Source organism: Peromyscus californicus, unplaced genomic scaffold, assembly GCF_007827085.1.
Source record: "Peromyscus californicus insignis strain IS unplaced genomic scaffold, ASM782708v3 Scaffold_4__1_contigs__length_199733344, whole genome shotgun sequence".
NCBI lineage: Eukaryota > Metazoa > Chordata > Mammalia > Rodentia > Cricetidae > Peromyscus > Peromyscus californicus.
The window spans coordinates 31,467,455-31,480,177 of NW_026294562.1; the positions used below are offsets into that span (position 1 = coordinate 31,467,455).

General features: G+C 36.9%; 1 protein-coding gene across 1 annotated transcript in view; it reads left to right on the plus strand.

Annotated features, from left to right (window-relative positions):
• Positions 1 to 12,723, plus strand: part of Prkg1 (protein kinase cGMP-dependent 1) — a 1,138,884-nt gene that overhangs the window by 1,002,359 nt on the left and 123,802 nt on the right.

The following is a 12,723-nucleotide window of genomic DNA, read 5'->3' on the forward strand; positions in this document are numbered from 1 at the left end:
CTTGGGAAGCTCAAGCAGGCCTGCATGGGCTACGTATTTGTGACTGTCTCAATACACAAACACACAGGAACTAAAGGAAACTTAAAGAAAGTTAACCTGAGGTTTGGGGCAGATCTAAGAGAGTTACTGACGGGAACTAATACTTGAATTGACCTTGATGAATGAACAGGAAAAACCCCAGAAACAGGAAGAAAATGCACCAGTCAAGGAGACTGGCTGGGGAAGGTGTGACGGGCTCTTACATTTAGTTGCTGAACAGCTCTTTGCCCCCTCATGAGAACATCCTCAAGTTAACACTCACAATGTGGTAAGAATCTGCTACATTTTAATTTTCCTGTCACCACCTGTGAATTTAAAACATATTAAAATAATGAGTGACCATCATAGTTGTGGACAATGCGTAAAGTTTTGATCATTTTTGTAGTTTTTTTAAGTGTTAATTTTCTTATATCTGTGACTAGATCCCAAGAAAATTATGTTTTAGAAAGAGAAGTGAAAGAGAATTTGTTCAGTGTACAATATACATGTCAAATGTCTTTATTAACATAATACTATATACAAAGAATATATAGTAAAAATGTTTAAATGTAAATTGCATGGACTTAAAAAAGTAGAAGCAAACATTTTCCCAAAATAGTGACACAAGAAAGTGAATCTTTTGGATTGCCACTAATATTTCTTCATTAAGTTCATTATGGACTAGTTATGTGTCTTGATCTGTATGTTGAGGCCCTAACACCCAGTGTGACTATATTTAGACACTTCCATGAAGGAAGTAACTAAGGTTAAATGAGCTCATTGGCTATAACTCTAATCCCATGGGACTAGAGTCCTTGTAAAAGGCAGAAATACACACTGGAAGCTGGTGTGAGAACCCAATGAGAACAAGCTCACTAAGCAATGACAGTGAGAAAGACCTCACCAGAAAATAACCATGGTCAGCCCTTGGTCTCAGACTTCCAGCCTCTAGGATGTTAGGGAAGCCACTTCTGTTGTTTAAATTGTAGTTTCTTGGGTTTCACATAGCAGCACAAGAAAACTAATGCACTCCCCTCATTAGTGCCTTTAGAGTCAGTGCGTAGCAAATTCGATGTTCCGTTAAAGATGGGGTTGGCCATGGGGGCTGGATGCCAGAGAACAGAGATGTGATTCCAAAGCTCAGCCCCAGCTATTAATCATCTGCTTCAGCCTTCCATGTTGGGAGACAGAATGGTGCCAGCAGTAGAGTTCAAATTCCAATGGAAAGCGTCCTTGTGACTTCCATGAGTTGTTTTAGCCTTGATTGCTCATCTGTAGAACAAGAGAAAATTCACGTAAAAATATAAAAACTAAAAAAAAATGTAGTTTTTAATATTTTTCTTTGATATTTTTATTAAAATCTGTAAGCATTAATTTATGAGATTTAAGGATATTTTTGCTGTATCTAATTATTCTGGAACAAACATCTGTTTATTTTAATTTTTATTGTTTGTTCTTGGACAATTTCATACATATATAATACGCATTCTGATGGTTATAATCCCCTCATTTCCCACCTCTATTGCCCCTCCTCTCTCTTCAAGTCACCTTCCCATGTTCAAGACCTTTGTTGTTGATTTTGAGACCCACGGATTTTAGCTAGGATCATCTGTGCGACCATGAGTGTGGAATATCTCTTAGAGCCTGAGTGAGTTCCTCAGTGGGTACCCCTGATGACAATGACTGCCCCTTCCCCAGAACCATCATTAGCACAGAATGGTAGGGTCTCTACAGTTCTTTACCACTCTGTGATTGATATTAATAGCCCCAGTCTTGTGTAGGGCAACTAAAGGCAGCCACCACACTGTGAGATGGTGATTGTGTTAGGTGTGTAGTGCCCAGAAGACAGTATTTCATGGCCATTCTCTTCTGTCCTTGCATTATTTCCAGCCCCTCTTCTGCAATGTTCCCTGAGCCTTAGAGGTGGGTGACATAAGCGTCCTATTTAAGGCCAAGCACTCAGCCATCACTTCCTCTTAGAGTCACCAGCAGCCATGTGTCTCTGCATTCACCACACACACTGCAACAAAAGGCTTCTCTGATTCAAGCTAAAAGTGGTATTTGTCTGTTACTATAAATGTGAGCATTTAGAAGGCAACTTGACACTATGACAATTGAACTAAATGAACATATTAAGCTCGCCCCTATAATCTAAGATGACCTCTGCCATGGGCCTTTGACCATATTTACAGTAAGCAGAATGAATTCCTTCCTGTGACTCAGGCCTCACATTCAGTCAGAAAGAGTTTGTGGCTTCCTTAACAGTTGTGAGATTATTACATCAGCAGACACTTCTTGCTGGAAGATGGATATTATAGCATGCAGGGTTAACAGCTGGATAAAACAAGTCTTAACCACTGCAGACTGCATAGTACTTTCTAGCACTATGAAAGCTAGCCAGCATGGAGGAAGCTTCAAACTCAGTTCCAGCCCGATTTCTCTACAATTTGCAACCCAGATACATGGCATCTTCAGCAATAGAGTCTTAGCAACTAGTTCTCATTGAGCGACCAAGAGTTACTTTTCCCAGTCATGTCATAAGAGCTAAAAGAAAGTTCAGTGATAAATTTTTGTAAGATTGTCAAGCTAGGGACTAACATCTTTACTTCAAAGAGTTTTTAGTCATAAATAAAAGTTTCTAAAAAAGATACCATGGGATAAATTTATTGTACTCTCTAAGAAGTTCATAAATGTCATACAGTTTTGTACTTACATGATATTTTTATGTACAAACTGTAAATGTCATACAGTTTTAAATAGCCATTTATTTTAAAAGTTCTTTAAAACTGTTATTTGATATAATCAATACAGAATGCATTAACTATATATTTTTACTTGTTTTAAATAAATGAAGCTTATTTTTCTTTAGTCTATTTGGAGAGGAATTTTTATAGACTAAGTGAATTGAAAATTTTAGAGTATGTTTTAAAAAGTATGCTTGAAAATATTTAATATGTAAGACATTTGATATATGCCCTAGTTTTTATTTTGAAAATGAGAAAAATCAAATGTTTGTCCATTTGTGATTCTTATTCCAAAACAGATGATAAATTTTCTTAGAATTGAGAATCTTCTATGTTATAAGAAAAGTTAAATAATTTAATATTGATACTTGGTTTCCACAGGGCAAAATGGATTATTTTGATGAAATTAATGAGGCCTCTATTAAATAACAACATTAGCTTTCAAAACAGTGATATTTTCCTCAAACAGTCCATAGAGGAGGAGCAAGTCATAGATCCAATCATTGAAGAAGATACAGTAATGTGAGGGAAGTCCTGGCACTGATAACTCAAGTGCCTTGATGCCCTGTGCTTCAAACAATTTTATACATTATTTGTTTAACCAACATATTTTTTCATTATTATATTTTTTCATTATTACCAAAATATAGGTAGAGTATTCATTGAAGCTGAAGTTTTGTCCTGTATATTCATATTTCATATAGACAAATTCACAAAAAAACATACCTTGAGTTAGAAACAAAAGTTTGTGTCAGAAAAGAGCAAACATTGCTTGTCATCTTCTGATCACATGCTTAGACATAAAATAAATAGATCAAAGGATGCATCCACCTTTTCCTTTCAAGTTTCTCTTACAATCAGACAGTCTTCTAGTACACAAAGAAAGACTGGTGGATGAGATAGGCTAAGATCTTGTTGTGAAATCAAGATTTTAGTGTGGGGAAGACAACCAATATTGAAACAAAGTTGCTTTATAGTTGGTAATAAGTGAGAACAAGTCAAAGTGACAGAGAAATAGCAGTAAGGCTGTAGGTTAAAGATTAAATTGTATTGGCTGCCCTGGGAAGACCTATCTGAGGAGGATGCACTTGAGCTGACACCTGAATGGTATTAAAGGAAATTCTATGTGAATGCATGGGCAAAGAACATTCCAGACACAGGGTGTATGTCCTAAAGCAAATGCAAGGGAGAAATTAGAATGGTTGTAGATGTCAGCAGAATAGTGATGTCATCTGACTCATGTTTTAAAAGATTATCTTGCTTGCTTGCAAGGAAGTGTGTCCATAAAATAAAATAAGATTATCCCAAGACAGGCACTGGTGGATGAAACCAAAGGACAAGACACAAAAGGGATTAACTTCAAATTATTGAAACTAGAATCAGCAGTATTTAGTGATAGGTTCAATATAATGGTGGAAGGGTAAAAGGCAGAGAACAATCTAGAAAAGGGTTTAACAGAACTTTATATGATATGCCAGATAGAAATACTTCCAACTTTTCAGGCTGTGTGAACTCTGTTTTAGTTGTTCAGCTCAGCTGTATATATGAAAACAGTTGTAGGCAGTACACAGTACATAGAATACTGTGTTCTAATAAAAACTTATTTATAAATACATGCGGCTTGGTTTGTAAATGATAGTTTGCTGACCTCTTGATTCAGAATCATTACTTTAATGCATGAAAATAGTTCTCTTCTGAGAAACCTTATTCAGAAGTTCACAGGGCCAATGAAATCCCAGCTCTTTCACATCAGTATCATCTTTCATGACGGGATAGAAAGAGTAGATAGATAGTCCTAGTCTTGCTGAAGAAAGGACGGCATTGTTGAGAGACTCACTACATTTAAGCCACCCTAATCATTTTAGAAAACAGCTGAAAGTAAACCAGAGAATGCTCAGATTCTGAATTTGCTTAGATTTTTTTTAGAAATTACGTTTGGTTGTTTATATTATTAACTGAATAAGTGGTGATGGTTTGCAACAGCCCATGATTATTATCTACTTTGCTCTTATGCACCATGTTATTTATATACTTTGAAATTTATTAGGTCTGTTTTTTATTGGTGTATGTGTGCACATGTCAAAGGACAACCCACAGGAGTCAGTTCTCTCCTTCCACCATGTGAGTTCCAAGGATCCAATGCAGGCTTGGCTTCAGCAACTAAACCATCTCTACATCCCAATGCGCACCTTTTAAAATAAGTAAATACATATGTACATATATAGTATATTTATGTACATATGTATAAATTAAAAACTCAGAAAATCCATTTCTGATTTAAGATTTTCCATTTATTCTCTGTCTTACAGTATGCAATTATTTAGAACAGATTATTGACTTATATAATGATGTAAGCAAGAAAACAAATCTGCTTCAACTAAGACCTGAATTGTAACCATATTTGGATTTGGGAACTTATTTGGAGGTTCCAGCATGGGAGTGAAGTTACTTATATACCCTTGACTGAATACCAGTCCTCCGCCTGTCTGGGAAGGCCATCCTTCGGCAAAGTCATCCTCCTCCACCTTTCTATAGAGTGCACAGCTTTAAGAGAGACACACACGTGACAGTGAAGAAGGAAGGGGACACCAGCCTAAGGAGCCAGATCAGCTGAACCACCCAGTAATCACTGGAGTGACAGATGTCACAGCCAGATGGCTTTCAAGTTCCCTATTTTGAATTTGAAAGAGTCTACTTAATTAGTTTTATTTTCATTATTATTTTTATTATTTTTAACTTGCTGTATCTAATTACCCACATATGATTACTAAACACTGCATCAAAATAGATATAGTAAATCATGAGGATTTAGTCAACTAATATGAATGTGTCCTTTATATTTAAATACATAGATGACTTATAAAAAGCTCTTTATAAACTGTAAATTATGTTGAAATGCTTTCCTTTATCAGCAACATGTTGACCGTTGATACTTGGAGTCTATCAATTTGGACTTTTGTCTTCGTTAGAGTTTTAAAGCCTGTTTCTCCTTAGACAGAGAACCATCATATTGCAACTGAAGAACAAAATTATACACATTTTAGACATACCACTGAGTAATCAGCTCCCTTCAGAAAGATGTTTTGGTTTAAAAATGAAAACATCTTAATAGCTGAAATTATTACCCACTGAGTCAATCACCATAATGTCCTCAAACAGACACAGTTCTTAGAATGAGTAGCAGCCTTTCCAATGTTGCCTCATAAGAAAAATGTCTACAAATGTTAACATTCTTGGTGGGAAAGAGTCATTATTGCCACTCTCTCTTTCTTTTGCTTTCTTCCTACCCTCATCTTCCATCTGTCCCCTTCACCATTGTTCTTTCTTTCTTCCTCTTTGGCTTTCTTTTCTCTCGGCACCTTGCAATTATCTTTAAACTACCAGTATTAACCACACAGGAGACCTCAGATTTGTTCTTCCTCTGTGTTTCTGCATTTGTGATTCTACATTCAAATAACACCATTTTACCCACTTGCTATAAAGAATCCTGCCTTGACATTTAAAAAAAGATTTATTTTTATTTTAATGTGTATGGGTGTTTTGCCTGCATGCATGCCTATGTACCACTGTGTGCAGTACCCACAGATGCAGGAAGAGGGCATCAGATCCCCTGGAACTTGAATTACAGATGGTTGTGAGCCACCATGTGGGTACTAAGAATCAAATTCAAGTCCTCTGGAAGAGCAGCCAGTGCTCTTAACTACTGAGCCATCTCTCCAGGCCCTGCTTGACTTGTTAAAATTGGATTCCCTTTTCAGAAAAATTAACATAAAAGTGTATGTTCAACTACATGCATTCATTGAGGTATGCGGTTGAGATCACATAAGAATAGCTTCCTACTTTCCTCTGAAATTGAATCTAGAGCACATATGAAATTGGCTATTTCACTTTACAATACTAAAATATAAATTACTCATGATTATATGAGTTTAAAGTATTTAATGATTTATCTATAATTACTTGTTTTTATAGCTGATAAATGTTTTGTGGGTTCTACTCATTCAGTTGCTAAGGTTGTCAAAACATCTTACTAAGATCTTCAGAATGGAACAATGATGACAGAAGTCTTCTTTGTTAGTCAAGTCATGACACAAGACCTTAATAAATATTTAGAAAGGAATCTACCACTGTATTAGTCAGGGTTCTCTAGAGTAACAGAACTTGTATAATGAATCTTCTTTTCTTTCTCTCTCTATATATATAGAGAGAATCTGTATATATGGGGATTTATTACAATAGCTTACCAGCTGTGGTCTGGCTAATTCAACAGTGGCTGCCTATGAATGGGGGGGCGGCCCAAGAATCCAGTAGTTGTTCAGTCCACAAGGCTGGATGTCTCAGCTGATCTTCAGTAAATGCTGGAATTCCATAGAAATAGGCTTTAATGCCAGTAAAGTAATGGAGTTGCTAATGAGAACAAACAGGCAAAGAGAGCAAGCTTCCTTCCTCCATGCCCTTTATATAGGTTTCCAGCAGAAAGTATGGTCCAGATTAAAGGTGGATCTTCCCACCTCAAAAGATCTGGATTAAAGATTTATTTTCACACCTCAAAGATCCAGTTCAGAAGTGGATATTCCTACTTGAAATGATGTAAAGAAGAAAAACAAATCCCTCACAGGTGTGCCCACTCATTTGGGTTTTAGTTAAATCCAAATGTAGGCAAATTGACAATGAAGTAATATGTTCTCAAAGACCTGTCTGACAAGGATCCACATAGATGTTACATATTCCTGAAAGGGAAAAAGTGTGCAACAAGTGATAGAGGGCCTTCCTACTAGGTGCAAGGCCCCAGGATCAACAGCCAGAACTGCACATCAATAAACTGGTCAAAAAATAAGTTTATTAATTAATTCTGTAATTCTACCACATAGCTTATCAAGATGTCCTTAGTTATTCATTTACGTTCTACCTCCATAAAGTACTAACTATTAGGTCTCCATATTTTTATTTCCTTTTTTAAAATTCACTTACATGTAATAGTTGACTTTTTGTTTTAAAGGATTTACCATCTTATTAGGATCTAATTATTCAATGTTGCAATATTCTTTTGACTAAGATTGCCCTTCAAACAAAAATGATTTACAAACAATATATGGCACCAAGTTCCCAAAGACAAAAATATGGTCTTTGGTATGTTTATCATGAGAAGAAATCCTGTATGTTGAATATACAGTCTAGAGTACAAATGTTGTTTGTGTACACAGTAAGCATACTTCCTGCTTCACTGTGTATATGTGTCCGTGTGTGTTTGTATATATCAGAGATATGTAGATAGATATTCTATGCCATATGTACATATAGTAACCTATTCACTGTTAAAATATTGCTTAAAGTTTTAAAAGAAAATTAAATATGTATACAATGTTGCAAATTTAAAAATAACATTGACTCATAGCTACTTAATGACTCTAACTCTAAACAATAACACAGCTATACTGAGAGCAAACAAAAGACACTCCCCTAGCCACATGTCACTGGATAACTAAGCCCATTTTTGGACATTAGAGTTTTTCTGAAATAAGACTTTCTCCAAGTTTAGTTATGGACTAATACATTCTATGGGAAAATATCAAAGCTAATTGTATAAATACTAGTGGTGCTGGGTGTAGTGACACATGCCCAGAATCCTACCAGCCAGAAGGCTGACAGAGAAAGATCATGAGTTCAGACAACTTTTGCAGGATAATAAATTCTAGGCTGGCCTGAGCTTTAGTGTGGAAACATTGCCTCAAAACAAACTAGATAGTCCAGGGACCTAGGGTAAAATCAAATACTATTGCTCTTTTAAAAAAAGTAGCAATAAAATGACTCCTAATGATATTCTGCTGTACTCATATTCCAGTGCCTTGCTCAGCCATTATCAGCTAAGGTTCCTCCTGCAGCAGATAGGAACAAAAATAGAGATCTACAGTAAGGCATTGTAGAGAGAATGAGAGACCTTGGAACACTCAGCCAACCCTAAATAGGATGTATCCATCAAATCCCTTCCCCTCAGGGCTCAGGGAAGAAGAAGCAGAAAGATTCTAAGAGCCAAAGGGGATGGAGGACACCAAAAAAACAAAGCCCTCTAAATCAAAATGATAAAAGCTCATATGAATTCACAGAGACTAAGGCAAAATACACAGGGCCTGCTAGGGTCTGCACCAGGTCCTTTGCATGTGTATTATGGCTTCCAGTTTAGTGTTTTAATGGGATTCCTGAGTGTGTGAACTGGTGGGTCTCTAATTCTTGTGCCTTCCCTGGGGCTCTTTTCCTCCTGTTTGTTTTGTCCAATTCCATCATGTTAGTTTTTGTGTTTATTATTATTTTATATTTTAATTTATTGTTATCCCTCAGAAGCCTGTTTATTTTCCCAGAGGAGACAAAAAGGGAGTGGATTGGATGGTGAGTAGAGGTGGGAAGGAATTGGGAAGAGTAGAGGGAGGAGAAACTGTAATCAGGATATATTACGTAAGAAGAAAAAAATCTACTTCCAATAACAAGTAGGAAAAAAAAGAAAAGCTAACATTTTATGCTATTATTTGAGTGAAAATTATGTTTTTGTTTCCTTTCTCCAGATTCATCAGAATGTAACTAACAAAAATTATAGGCATTCATGGTTAAAAAAAGTAAATAAAAATATAATAAAGTGTTAACTAGCTAAAACAAGCATAAACAAGAAATAGAACAAAGTAAAATAAAGAGAAAAATGTCTGAAATCACATTTGAAACTTTTTCTCAATAATAGAAAATATAGTTATCATTTATTTTATTGATAACATTTTTGAAAAATTACAGACTGCTGCCTATTCCTTCAGTACAAATTAATAAATTAATTACATTAAACTTCATATTTTGGAATGAGATTCTTGATTTCCTAGGCCTGTGTCTCAAAACTTCCTTTTTGTCTCCTTTTGTGTATCGGCATGACTGTGTTGAGCACAGCATAGTAGTGAATCAGCCTCCCAGATGGATCACCACCAGGGATCTGAGATAACAGCTGCCAGTCCTCTGTTGTTCTATTCTTCTTTATAGTTTTTTGCAAAAGTAATTATAAGTGAAAGCAATTAAATAACTTTGAAATTTAAATCATCAAATTTTCTTCTGTGGTTCAGGAACTGACCATGCATAATTTATTATTTGATGCTCAAAATGCATACCCTTTGTAGATTGAGATTATGAAAAGACTGTGAGTGTGATTTAGTGTTATACAGCTTGTCTAGAATGTAAGAGACCTTAGATTCAGTCCTCAGTACTTCCAAATAGAAATTGTGCAGACGGAACAGGGGAGAACACACAAAAGGTAAAATGTTTGCTACACAAGTGTGAGAACTGAAGTGCAGCTCCTCAGTGCTCATACAAATCCAGGGCTGGCATAGATACTTGTCTGGAATCCCTGCGCTTAAAATAGAGACAGGCGATCCACAGAGCAAACTGGCTAGCTAGAAGAAACAAATCAAGTTCTGTCTTCAAAACTTGCCTCAATATATAACATTGGAGAAAGATCAAGGAAGGCATCTGGCATCAGCCTCTGGACTTCACATGTGAACACAAACAACCACACACACACACAACCACATATACATGCATATACAAAAAATTAATAGAGGTATAAAATTTTAATTTAATATGGTACCTTAAAACCCCTAATTAAGAGCCTATATACTACTAAAATTTTTCATCACTATCTTCAAAGCATGGTGATTGGAATAGGCATTATGGAATAGATTATTGAATAGGAAGGAGAATGATCATTTCCTTCCTATGAGTCCATCACATTTACTAGGTGTAACATTTAGGGTAAACTTCTAACACCAATAAAATGAAGGTGATAGTAACTTACAACATTGTATAGTACTTGTCACCACTGAGCAATGCCTGGTATATTCATTATACCCTTATCACTGTGACCAAATACCTGACAGAAAGAACTTAAAGATTCTAGCACGACAATTAGGGTGTTTGGCCATCCCATCACAAGAGTAGGTCAGTTCGGGCTGTCTCTTGACCATTGCCAGTAGTCTGTTGTGTGGGTATCTTTGTGGATTTCTGTGGGCCTCTCTAGCACTTTGCTTCTTCCTATTCTCGTGTGGTCTTCATTTACCATGGTCTCCTATTCCATGTTCTCCCTCTCTGTTGTTGATCCAGCTGGGATCTCCCGCTCCCCCAAACTCTCTTTCCCTCGACCCTCGCCCTTCATTACCCCCACTCATGTCCAGACTGTTCATGTAGATCTCTTCCATTTCTCCGTCACTGGGCAATCCCCGTGTCTTTCTTGGGGTCCTGTTTTCCAGGTAGCTTCCCTGGTGATGTGAGTAGCAGTCCAGTCCTCCTTGTTCCACATCTAGTATCCTCCTATGAGTGAGTACATACCATGTTTGTCTTTCTGAGTCTGGGTTACCTCACTCAGGATGATTTTTCCTAGATCCATCCATTTGCCTGCAAACCTCATGATGTCATTGTTTTTCTCTGCTGAGTATTATTCCATTGTGTATATGTACCACATTTTGTTTATCCATTCTTCAGTTGAAGGGCATCTAGGTTGTTTCCATTTTCTGGCTATTACAAACAATGCTGATATGAACATAGCTGAACAAGTGCTCTTGTGGTATCCAACGACTGAGGGATCTGGATGCAGAGATCCATGGCTAGGCCCTGGGTGGAGCTCTGGGAGTCCAATTAGCGAGAAAGAGGAGGGTTTGTATGAGCAAGAATTGTTGAGACCAAGGTTGGATAAAGCACAGGGACAAATAGCCAAACAAATGGAAACACATGAACTATGAACCAATGGCTGAGGGGCCCCCAACTGGATCAGGCCCTCTGAATGGGTGAGACAGTTGATTGGCTTGATCTGTTTGGGAGGCATCCAGGCAGTGGGACTGGGTCCTGTGCTCATTGCATGAGTTGGCTGTTTGAAACCTGGGGCCTATGCAGGGTCGCTTGGCTCGGCCTGGGAGGAGGGGACTGGACCTGCCTGGACTGAGTCTACCAGGTTGATCTCAGCCCTCGGGGGAGGCTTTGCCCTGGAGGAGGTGGGAATGGGGAGGTGGGCTGGGGGGAAGGGGAGGGGAGCAGGAGGGGGGAGAACAAGGGAATCTGTGGCTGATATGTAGAACTAAATTGTACTGCAAAATAAAAAAAAAGGAAAAAAAATAAGAACTTAAAGATTCATTTTAGCTCACCATTTCAGAGGGCTTGGCCCATGGTTACTTCACTCCATGCACTCAGATAGAATATTATAGCAGATGGATGATGCAAACAGAAAGAAAGTAGACACAGAGACAAAGTATTGCCAAGGACCTGGTTCAAGTGAATCATTTTCTCCAGTGAAGTACAACCTACTAAAGTTATCGGGACCACATAAGACTGTGAAGTTCTGGTTATTATGTGACAGTCCAGATAGACTTCTATTGAGTTTCTTTTGTGTTTCTCTTCCAGTCTATTTCAGTGATTGCCAAAATGTCACTTGTGAGAGTTATTGTATCTGGCTCTATTCAGTAAATTTCAAAGGGATTCCTACTATGTGTGTATTCATTGGTTTTTTATTATATAACATTTTATATTTTAAGAAGATGATAACACTTCATTATATAAAGTAAATCTAAAGACAGTTCTAGATATATAGTAGATATTGAATAGATTGTCTCTAGTTAATATTTCTACTTCATAGCAAAGTGAGTTTATTTTCACTTTCTTAAATGGGTTAATTTTTCTATAATTCTTACTTTGTGTATGAAGATCATTTGCTTTCTTTTAAATGGAGATACCTCTGCTGCTTGCCTTTTAGATATTGCATTGAAATTAATAAAAATTAATCCTAGTTAGATGACAGAGTAGGCATTCTCTCATTGGCAGTTCATTGTTATTTCAGTTTGATAAGAATTGACTTATTAGCATAGTCTAGATTTTATTCCACCCAGGTGGCTCAATATCTGTTTTGCCAGACATGATTGTTAGATGTGATTAGGTATTGGGTGTAGAG